Source organism: Nerophis ophidion, linkage group LG02 (assembly GCF_033978795.1).
Source record: "Nerophis ophidion isolate RoL-2023_Sa linkage group LG02, RoL_Noph_v1.0, whole genome shotgun sequence".
NCBI lineage: Eukaryota > Metazoa > Chordata > Actinopteri > Syngnathiformes > Syngnathidae > Nerophis > Nerophis ophidion.
The window spans coordinates 5,827,233-5,839,111 of record NC_084612.1 but is presented as its reverse complement, the minus strand read 5'-3'; the positions used below and the strand labels follow the sequence as shown (position 1 = coordinate 5,839,111).

Genomic DNA, 11,879 nt, shown 5'->3' with positions numbered 1-11,879 from the left:
ATTTTCTGTTCGGGCTCCAGTACTCTGGAATGCCCTCCCGGTAACAGTTCGAGATGCCACCTTAGTAGAAGCATTTAAGTCTCACCTTAAAACTCATTTGTATACTCTAGCCTTTAAATAGACCCCCTTTTTAGACAGGTTGATCTGCCGTTTCTTTTCTTTTTCTCCTCTGTCCCACTCTCCCTTGTGGAAGGGGTCTGGTCCGGTGGCCATGGATGAAGTACTGGCTGTCCAGATTCAGGACCGCTCGCCTGTGTATCGACTGGGGACATCTCTGCGCTGCTGATCCGCCTATGCTTGGGATGGTTTCCTGTTGGTTCCACTGTGGACGGGACTCTCGCTACTGTGTTGGATCCACTTTGGACTGGACTCTCACAGCTGTGTTGGATCCACTATGAATTGAACTTTCACAGTATCATGTTAGACCCGCTCGATATCCATTGCCTTTGGTCCCCTAGAGGGGGGGGGGGGAGGGGGGGGGGGGTTGACGACCATATATGCGGTCCTCTCCAAGGTTTCTCATAGTCATCATTGTCACTGTCACCGACGTCCCACAGGGTGTGAGTTTTCCCACAGGGTGTGAGTTTTCCTTGCCCTTATGTCATTGTGGATGTCGTTGTGGTTTGTGCAGCCCTTCGAGACACTGGTGATTTAGGGCTATATAAATAAACATTGATTGATTGATTGATATTTTGGAGAACAATTTGGCACACACTATATTTATCCGTAAGGGGACTATTGCCGGATGATAAATATTTTACTAACGACAATTTCACCAAATTTTCCAGTTAATAATGTGTGAATCCTGATGGCAGACTCTGGTTATATATTTAAAGTGTGTTTAGTCGGCTTTATTTACAACGGTTTAGAAAAACAGTACCTTCCAAGGGTTTCGTCGATGACTAACTGCACCGCTGTGTCCGACTTGGCAACGTTGCGCTGAGAGTTTTCGTGAAGCACCTGCTTCTTGCCAGCCTAGCCCTCAGGCTTTTCAGATAACTTGCGTCTGATTAGCTCCTTAGGAGCTCCAAAAGCAATCCCAGTATTAATTTAGTCCGCAGAGAGAAGCCCATCCATCCTGGCTGAAGACGGGCCTCGCTCACGGCCCACCCTGCGGCCCCATAACAGCACGGTATCACCTCCACTGTCATTTCCAAAGTGATGATGGTCTCGAGCTGCAAGTTTGGAGGCCTGTGAGCTCCTCCCATCATGCCGTTTTCGCTCCATCCACCAGCGCACCTCTCACCGCTTGATGCTGAGAAGTGGCAACACAAACAAAGAAGAGGCATTCATCACATGTGGAGTCAATTAACAGATGCTTGCCTCTGTCCCTTAATGTGTTTTACCATTTCAAATGCATTTGTGCCATCTTGATGTTAAAAGTGCTGGCAGGGATATCTGCGCTTAAGCCGAGCATCACTCCATCAAGCTAAATGCTTGGCAGATGTCGAGACGTTCGCTCAAGGTTAAAAAAGCGCTTTGCCAGCAGCAGCTTGTGAGACTTCATTATACGTCTTTTTGTGTTTAGAAATTCAACTTCATTATGGCTGCCGCGCAAATCACTGCAACTGTATTTTAATTACGCTGTGTTGCATGTCCAAACACAAAACATAAATGATAAATGGGTTGTACTTGTATAGCGCTTTTCTACCTTCAAGGTACTCAAAGCGCTTTGACACTACTTCCACATTTACCCATTCACACACACATTCACACACTGATGGAGGGAGCTGCCATGCAAGGCGCCAACCAGCACCCATCAGGAGCAAGGGTGAAGTGTCTTGCTCAGGACACAACGGACGTGACGAGGTTGGTTCTAGGTGGGATTCGAACCAGTGACCCTCGGGTTGCGCACGGCCACTCTTCCACTGCGCCACGCTGTCCCATGTATGAATACAAAAAGTAAAAGAGCCCCATTATGCAAAACCAACTTTTCCTACCTATTCATATCTGCTGTTTATTTGTTAAATCAATCTTGCCTTCCGTCACACTTCCAGGAAACGAGCGGTTTGGAATTTGCCCCATTGGTGACCTGAGTGGAATGTCCATACATGGTAGATATGTCACGGCTCATGCACAATCCCGCATGTCTTCTACTGCAAACTCTGCCGGCACCTCCTCTAGAAACGCGCCGGGACACGCCCCTGCTTGCTCCGGCCGCATCACATCCATGCGCTTTCAAAGCTGACCTAATCACTAACCAGCGCACCTGGAACTAATTAAGACAAACAGCATAAAGACCAGCGGACCCGGAGATCCAGTGCCGGAACATAGTTCACTCTCGTAGTAAGCATCCCGTCTCTGGCTTCCCTTACGCGTACTTGCTCTCTCTCTGTGCCTTCCCTGTTCCTGTGTCTTATGTCCCTTGTGTCCCCCGCAGTACTTCCCCTGTTTCCTGTGATCTACCTGTGTGCCTCTACTCCCCTCTGGATTCCGGACTGCCTCCCTCCATCCTTGACTCCTGCTTGGACACGGACCTTGTTGCTTCTCTCCAGACCCTGACCGCTTGCCTGCCCGTGGACTGCCTTCTCGCCTTGCCCCTTTAGTCTGATGAAGGATTCATTCAACATGCACAAACAATAAACTCTGGTAACATTCACATGGTTAATTCTACACATCGTCTTGCACCTTTCACTTAAGGGTAGTGTACACATCCCACCTAATCATCAGAGTCAATAAACCTATTGAACTCATTCCTACAGTAGGGTTGTCTCCTTCTCCCGCCATACGTAACAAGAGATTACCCAAAATGTGTTGTGCGAGTCCATCATTGTAGGGGTGTCAAACTAATTTTAGCTCAGGGGCTACATGGAGGATATCATATTAAAATCATGGGAATAAAACTAAACATAAAGACAGCTTCAGATTGTATTCTTTGTCTTACTTTGGTCAAAAATAGCACAAACATATTCTGAAAATATTACAATATAACTATAGAAAAAAATAACGGCAGCGGTAAAGTTTAGATCCATAAAGGAAAGAAGAAAGTGAATGAATGTTTATAACCGAATAAATTTATGTGCATAAAAATGTGTTTTCTTCTATTTTTTTTTTTTTTTTTGTGAATCAAGTAACGTTTTTCCAAAACACAAAATATAACGTGAGATTTATCATTTGATTTCAAAATGGTTACAAAAAAAGTTGGAACCCATTTTTATGACTTAATGGGGCCCCTGGGACCTCATTTTGAGAATTCCTAGCACCAACACTGATGGAGTATTGGTGCGTATAAAACGGCAAGCAAGTGACTGTGGCCTGCAGGCCGGATCGAATACTCATCAAATATTATCCCAGGAGCCATAGATAATTAATTCGCAGGCCGGATCAGGCCCGCGGGCCTTGATTTTGACACGTAGGTTGTAGTTCGATGCTGCAGTCAATAAGCTCTTTCTTTTTCGCGATTTTCTTGTTGTGGGGCTGACAGGGCACATGCATCCTCCGCTGTTGCCATTTCCAATACGAAGTAGCATATAGTTCTAACTTATATCTATCGGTAGACTCCATATGGAAGCGGTAATAATTACAACAAAGACAGCAGTAATAAGACGCTGTTGAAACGAAGTTACGTAAATAAAGCGGCCCATAAAACGGCGCATCCTGGAAAGATAAATGATAAATGGGTTGTACTTGTATAGCGCTTTTCTACCTTCAAGGTACTCAAAGCGCTTTGACACTACTTCCACATTTAGCCATTCACACACACATTCACACACTGATGGAGGGAGCTGCCATGCAAGGCGCCAACCAGCACCCATCAGGAGCAAGGGTGAAGTGTCTTGCTCAGGACACAACGGACGTGATGAGGTTGGTACTAGGTGGGATTTGAACCAGGGACCCACGGGTTGCGCACGGCCACTCTCCCACTGCGCCACGCCGTCCCTGGTCAGATGGTCAGAAAGCGTCTTGAAAACAGTCTGTAAAACATAAAGGACCTGGTTGTGTACCTGGGAAGGAGGAGGAGTACTCCGGCGACCCCTGTTTCCATCAGGGGGTTCAATGTGGACATGGTTGAGGATTATAAATACCTCGGAGTGCACATCAACAACAAGTTGAATGGGTCCAAACACGCTGAGCCACTCTACAAGAAGGGACAGAGCCGCCTATACTTCTTCAGGAGGCTAGGATCCTTCAACGTCTGTACAAAGATAATGGTGGTGGGCGCCTTACTTGTACGTCGTGGCCTGCTGGGGCGGTGGACTGAGAGCGAGCGACGCAAACAGGCTGGACAAGCTGGTAAAAAGGGCCAGTTAACGTGGTGGGAGTGGAGCTAGACTCTATGGCAGTGGTGTCAGAGAGGAGAAGTCTAGAAAAGCTCCTAGCCATTATGGACAACACCTTTCACCCACTACACTCGGACCTGGCGGAGAGAATGATCAGGTTCAGTGGAAGGCTCAGACTCCCAAAATGCAACATGGAACGACACAGGAGGTCCTTCATACCGACAGCCATCAGACTGTATAATGCCTTTGTTCCTTCTAGACTGCACCTAAATGGTGAATATATGTATAATATATTTATATTATTCACATGTGAATAATGCTGTACACTAGGGATGCACCGATTAATCGGTAACCGAATATATTCGGCCGAATATGGCAAAAAAAAGCCACATTCGGCCTTTGGTGGAATGAGTTAAAAACAAGGCCGAATAGTGGCGTGTGACGCAATTTTTTGACGCCAACGTGCAGTGATGCGGTGACGTTGGGATATGTTGTGTACCTGTATAAGTGTATGAGGTTACAAGCACACACTTATTGAGATTTAGTGGGGCCTCTGTTTACATTATTAGCCTGTTGTGTAGGCTACCTGTATAAGTGTATGAGGTTACAAGCACACGCTTAATTGAGATTTACTTGAGCCTTCTGTTTACATTATTAGCACATCTACTGTGGCTAAGCAGACTTTTGCCAAAAGGACAATAATTCATTTGTTGTGGGTTTATCCACTTTAATGCACTTTATTTTTTTTGGAATGCATGTTTTGTTTGAAGGCCTAATATAAATGGAAAACTTTGTGCTTTTTTTGAAAAGCAAAGGCTACTGGAATATTAAAAAAATGTCAATATTCAATAAAAAAATTACTTTATTTGAAGAACATGTCTAAATATTTATTCTAGGCTATTTATGCAATATTTAAAAAATTGTGAAAAACTGCATTCATTATTCGGTATTCGGCCTTCGGCCAAGCGCTTAAATTTTATTCGGCTTCGGCCACAAATTTTCATTTCGGTGCATCCCTACTGTATACCGCATTTTTCGGATTATAAGTCGCTCCGGAGTATACGTCGCACCGGCCGAAAATGCATAATAAAGAAGGAAAAAAACATACATACGTCACACTGGAGTATATGTCGCATTTTTGGGGGACATTTATTTGATAAAATCCAACACCAAGAATAGACATTTAAAAGGCAATTTAAAATGAATAAAGAATAGTGAACAACAGGCTGAATAAGTGTACGTTATATGACGCATAAATATCCAACTGAGAACATAACATATATATATAGAACTATAACATATAGAGCATGCTATACGTTTACCAAACAATCTGTCACTCCTAATCGATAAATCCGATGAAATCTTCTTCCCTTATGTCGCTTCTAAACAACTCTGCCAACTCCAAAGGTATGCGCAGCTTCCTCTTGTCGTTTTCTGCTGCATATTTCACTACGTTCATTTTGTAATCTGCTGTACATTATTTTTTATTTTTCGGTGCCATTTTTGTTCAGCCCTTCTCAGTTTTTATAAGTTACCGCCAAAGATGAAATGATTCATTTTAATAGCTACGGCAGTAGCATATAGCAGTTAGCATTCCATGACCCACAATGCACTTCTGCCATGACCCTCCCCCGCCGAATTCTTATTGGTTGACGTGTATGTGACGATTGCTGACGTGTGTGTGACGATTGCTGACATTTTCTTCGTCTCTTCCGCAAATGAGATAAATATTATTTGATATTTTACGGTAATGTGTTAATAATTTCACACATATGTCGCTCCGGAGTATATGTTGCACCCCCGGCCAAACTATGAAAAAAACTGCGACTTATAGTCCGAAAAATACGGTAGTATTTATTGTTGAATTGAATTGTGCTGAATTTCCCCAGGCATCAATAAAGTACTTTCTATTCTATTCTAGGGCTGAGCAATATATCGATATACTCGATATATCGCAGGTTTAGAAAATGACTACATCGTGATATTTGAGTATATGTTCTCACGCAGTTGCTTTCCCACTCTTTCTTGTCTCACATTCTCACAGACAGCAAGCACACCTTCTTACATACATCACATACTGTCACGTCATACGTCACATACATATACGCCATTGCGGAGCAGAGAGGTAGCAGCATGGAGAACATTAGCTGTGATGCTAGCGGAGCTGTGCGAGTGGTAATACGAGAGAAAGAAGGTGCAAATCTGGTAACAAATGAAGGAAGAATTAATTCCCAAGAAAAACAGCAGGGGGTCCATCTTCTGGCGGTGGTTTGGCTTCAAGCGGGAATATGTCGAACAGACAACCGTAATTTGTCAAGTGTGGGGCAAAAACGTTGCTACAAAAAGTAGCCTTACTGCTAATATGTAGCATCATTTGAAAAGTCCCCTGCTAGAGAATGAAGAGTGCTTACTCTGCATGTCAACATCTCCATTCGGTGGGACACGCCCACACCATCAAAAGGCCGAGGCAAACATTTCCAGATCAACACCGTATGAAAAAAATAGTCAACAACAAAAGGAGATAATGTCTGCAGTAACCTACCACATAGCGAAGGACGAACACTATTTCATTTCCTATTATGCAGCTCATTTTTATTTGACAGTTATTGAAATATTTTGTAGTGGCATTCTGTACAAAAAGTGCACTTTAATTTAATGTTGTTTTGATACGTCATCTTAGTGACATCATGCACAAAACTGCACTAATAGCCTGTTTTGAAATGTCTCTGATAATCTTGTACTTTCTGTTTTGGAAATGACATGAATGTTTGTGCCACTGCTTAATAACTGTTTAATAAATACAGTTTTGGTCAATTGACTTAGTTGTGATTTCCCTCTCTGCATGAAAGTTTAAAATGAGCATGTATTAATACAGTATGAAGAAGAATGTTTTAATGTAGACACATAGACTCATCATACTGGTGTGATTATATGTATCAAGTGTTAATTCAAGGCTAAGGCAAAATATCGAGATGTATATTGTGTATCGCGACATGGCCTAAAATAGAGATATTAAAAAAGGCCATATCGCCCAGCCCTATCCTATTCTATTCTATAATCTTTACAAAATTTTGACCAAAGAACCATTATTACATGTTATGAAGACCACAAACAAGAGTTTTAAATATAAAAAAAAAATTCTAAATGTGACCCCTTCAAGTGAAATATACTATTAATACATATTTCAAATTCATAATATCTATTTGGACTAAGATAATATTTAAAATGCATGATCGTTATGGGTTATGGTTTCAGTTTATTTCGGACATGCTTAGAGTTCTAATATGATACATCACATATATTAAGTTTCTCATTACATTATTAAAAAGGAGCAGGAAGTAGCAGGCTTATTTAATCCTACCCATTTTCCATTTTGTAGCAATTACTAACACATTTGTCCACAATTTAAATAAATTTAATTCATTATCCATAAATAATACATGATTAAATTAAAGTTCAAGTACCAATGATTGACACACACACTAGGTGTAGCGAAATTATTCTCTGCATTTGACCCATCACCCTACATCACCCCCTAGGAGGTGAGGGGAGCAGTAAGCAGCAGCGGTGGCCGCGCCCGGGAATCATTTTTGGAGATTTAATCCCCCAATTCCAACCCTTGATGCTGAGTGCCAAGCAGGGAGGTAATGGGTCATATTTTTATAGTCTTTGGTATGACTCGGCCAGGATTTGAACTCACAACCTCTCAGGGCGGACATACATAATACATTTCTCAATAGTTAAATAAGTTGGAATTCACATTTTGAGATGAATGAGAATGTCATTTTTCACTAACAGTTGTTGGCAGTCACCGTATTTCCTTGAATTGCCGCCAGGGCGCTAATTAATTTAAAACCTCTTCTCACTGCGGCGCTTACCAGAGTCATGCAGTAAATATTTAAGTGTGATGTAAAGATACCATCATGAAAAGCACATTGAATACATTTTTTTTATTATGGTCTTACCTTTACTTATAAATGAAGTCCATGCCAGCTCCTTCTGATCAAAAGCATCGATAACTTGTTTATAGAAGTCTTCCTTATCTTTCTTCAGTTTTAAAAGTCTCTCCGTCTCGATGGAGAGCTTCCTTTATTACCTCCTGGTTGGATTGAAAGTCCAGTTTAGAAAACTGCTATCAGACCGCTGCTATCAGTTAGCTCGGGTGCGGGCGATGACAGAATTATCCTCGAACAACTCCCTCTCCCGTTCTGCTCTGTGGGTGATCTCTTTATCCCACCGCTGCCACCATGAAGTGTTATTGTATAAATAATACACTGGGTATCTAGGACTGGAACATGCTTTATTTCAGCCCGAATGGTTTACATAGCCAGCATAGGAGTAGTGGTGTTACATCCTAAAAGGTCCGTCGTGCACCCCACCGCGTGATATCCGTTCCCAGCACATATCACGTCACTCGTTGTCACTTCTTCTGCAGCCGAGGAGTAGCAAGGAGGATCACTAGCGCCCTCTACTACCAGGAGGCGGGAGTCATTTAATGACTCATATTTGACACACGCAGCTACGGTATATTAATAACACATAGCTGCTTACTGTTCTTTTTAGCATACCGGTATTCAATAGCTTGGACCTTAAATCCTACTGAATAGCTCTTAATCTTCTTCCCTTTATGCGATTTCAAATTACCGGTATTGAAATCAGCCTCCTCCATTTTGAAAATGATGACAGGGGAAGTGTCACTCGTGACGTCACGAGTTTGACCCGGCCGTAATACTAAGCATGTGCTAATTATTTTGCGAAGCAAGTTTGACCCGGCAGTAATTCGAGGCAGGCGCATAATATATACTTGGCGGCAATTCAGGGATATACGGTAATCATCCATCCATCCATTTTCTACCGCTTGTCCCTTTTGAGGTCGCAGGGGGTGCTGGAGCCAATCTCAGCTGCATTCAGGCGGAAGGCGGCGTACACCCAGGACAAGACGCCACCAAGATATAATTGTTTGTTTATCTCTGTCCATGTTGAAAATAAAAGGATGAAAAAAAATTCGGGACACTGGTTTATCTTTTGCGAAAGAACGTATGAGTTAAAGTTTAAAATGTTTGGCACCTGTAAAATGTATACAAGCTAGCCACCGAGCTAACGGGAGCTAGCCACGTTTTCTAGCATAACAGCAGTGTAAGTGTCTACTCTATTTTTTTTTCAATAATTATATAAAAAAATGTTATTCTTACCGGTATTCATTTTACGGAGAACACTTCATTGGAAAAAGCTAATTTAGGATAACTATTATCTGGGTAGAAAGAGTGGAAGAAGGTGGCTTTATGAGAGGGCCATTGTTGCTTCTACGGGTCCTTCCTCACGAAGCCATGTTGCAAACTGAAGTGTGTCAGGTGCCCTGAATGTGCCTGACTAAAAATTACCGATAAGCAACATTTTCTACTATCGCAATATTGAACTCAAGTACAAATAAATGTAACCTATTTTATGTAATACACATTGATACGTAGTTTTAATTTTTAGGAGAGGTTGTGTTTTTAAGGTATATTTATACCATGAATTGATTAACATGGACCCCGACTTAAACAAGTTAAAAAAAACTCATTACCATTTAGTGGTCAATTATACGGAATATGTACTGTACTGTGCAATCTCCCAATAAAAGTCTCAATCAATCAATCAAAGGTTTCACTTGCAGTCAGATAGAGCAAGGCTTCTCAAACGGGGGTACGCGTACCCCTGGTGGTACTTCAACGTATGCCAAGGGGTACGTGAGATTTTTAAAAAATATTTGTAAAAATAGCAACAATTCAAAAATCCTTTATAAATATAGTTATTGAATAATACTTCAGCAAAATATGAAAGTATGTTCATAAACTGTGAAAAGAAATGCAACAATGCTGTCAAAGTTAGTTTGTGACGAACCCCATGATGCAGAGAAGGAGGCAGGCATTGAGTAAGGAAACATGATTTAATTAAAATAATAGAATAAGAACAAACAAACGAGTACTAAAAAAGGACGCGCACGAGGCGGATAACAAACTAAAAGAGCTAGCATGGGAGCTAGAAGATAACGAGCCTAGCGTGGAAGCTGACAGATATGGAGCAGGAAACAGAAGGTATTAATTGTAATATGAAAACAAACTGGAAGCAGGGAACCAAAAACAGTAAGCTACAAACAGCTAACAAATATAGCTTACCGCTACGCTGCAATGATAAGACCAGTAGGATTGCCAAGTAGAACGGATATTGACACGACACGGCATGACACGACAGGAGTGACAGTAGAGAAGTGACATGGACAATAATCCAGCACAGACTGGAGGAGAAAACAGGTCTAAATAGGATCGGGCTGATATACACCAGGTGTGGCCAGGTGCCAATCAGCTGCAGCTGAGGGGACACAGCACTCAGGGAGACAAACAGGAAACTGAAGACAGGAATAACTACAAACACACAGAGGAAAAACTAAAACACAAACAAACTGTCAGGGGCAAGCCTGACAAATGCAATATTCAGTGTTGACAGCTGGATTTTTTTGTGGACATGTTCCATAAATATTGATGTTAAAGATTTTTTTTTTTTTTTGTGGAGAAATGTTTAGAATTAAGATCATGAATCCAGATGGATCTCTATTACAATCCCCAAAGAGGGCACTTTAAGTTGATGATTACTTCTATGTGTAGAAATCTTCATTTATAATTGAATCACTTGTTTATTTTTCAACAAGTTTTTAGTTATTTGTAAATATTTTTTTCCAAATAGAAAAAGAAAAAGAAAAAACACCACTACAAATGAGCAATATTTTGCACTGTTATACAATTTGATGAATCAAAAACTGATGACATAGTGCTGTATTTTACTTCTTTATCTCTTTTTTTCAACCAAAAATGCTTTGCTCTGATTAGGGGATACTTGAATTAAAAAAATGTTCACAGGGGGTACATCACTGAAAAAAGGTTGAGAACCACTGAGATAGAGTATCGGAAGCAGTGGTAATGGCAAAACAATGCCAAGTAACTTGTACTAACTCTACCTAAAAAAACATACAAAATAGAAAAAAATATTGATTGTTATTGTGCTATTTGTGTGATGAAGCTTTTGTCAGCTATGTTGAATCTGTCCGGAAGGCAAAAGCTAGGATTAACTGAGGAATTTGTCATACCACCAAAAAAAAAAAAAAAAGAAAATGGGGCAAAGTATTCACATTGTGCAGCCTTTTCAAACAAACGATTGTTTATCACTTACTAAGACTTACTGTGGCTTTGGGAGCCCCCGAGGCTGATTTAACACGGTCCCTTCCCAGCACGTCAATGTTTCTTAAGCGCCGTAATGAACGATAAAAATGAACACATTTTTTTTAGTATTGCTACGTGTGTTAAAAGAACAAATATAACACATAATTTATATATAAAATATATGTCTAATATTATTCTATGGAATGCAATGTGTTGTTAAAGTGCGTTCCAATGGACCACTATGGAAACAAGCCTTTTGGCTTTTTGTGCCATCCATTTGCCTTTTTAAAGCATTACAAGGATTCTATTCTTTATGACAGGGGTGTCCAAAGTGCAGCCCGGGGGCCATTTGCGGCCCGCAGCTAATCCGTTTACCGGCCCGCCGCACATTCTGCAAAAATTGCGAAATTGATAGTATTGCAAAAATAAAAAATAAAACATTTAAAAAAAGTGGAATGAGGTG

General features: G+C 41.2%; 1 long non-coding RNA gene across 1 annotated transcript; it reads right to left on the bottom strand.

Annotated features, from left to right (window-relative positions):
- Positions 1-845: 845 nt before the first annotated feature.
- LOC133569645 (uncharacterized) lies at positions 846-9,698 on the bottom strand. Its single transcript, XR_009809842.1, has 3 exons — positions 9,413-9,698; positions 2,407-2,547; positions 846-1,255 (listed from the first exon to the last, which is right to left on the bottom strand). It is a non-coding gene; the product is annotated as an uncharacterized LOC133569645 (long non-coding RNA).
- Positions 9,699-11,879: the final 2,181 nt, after the last annotated feature.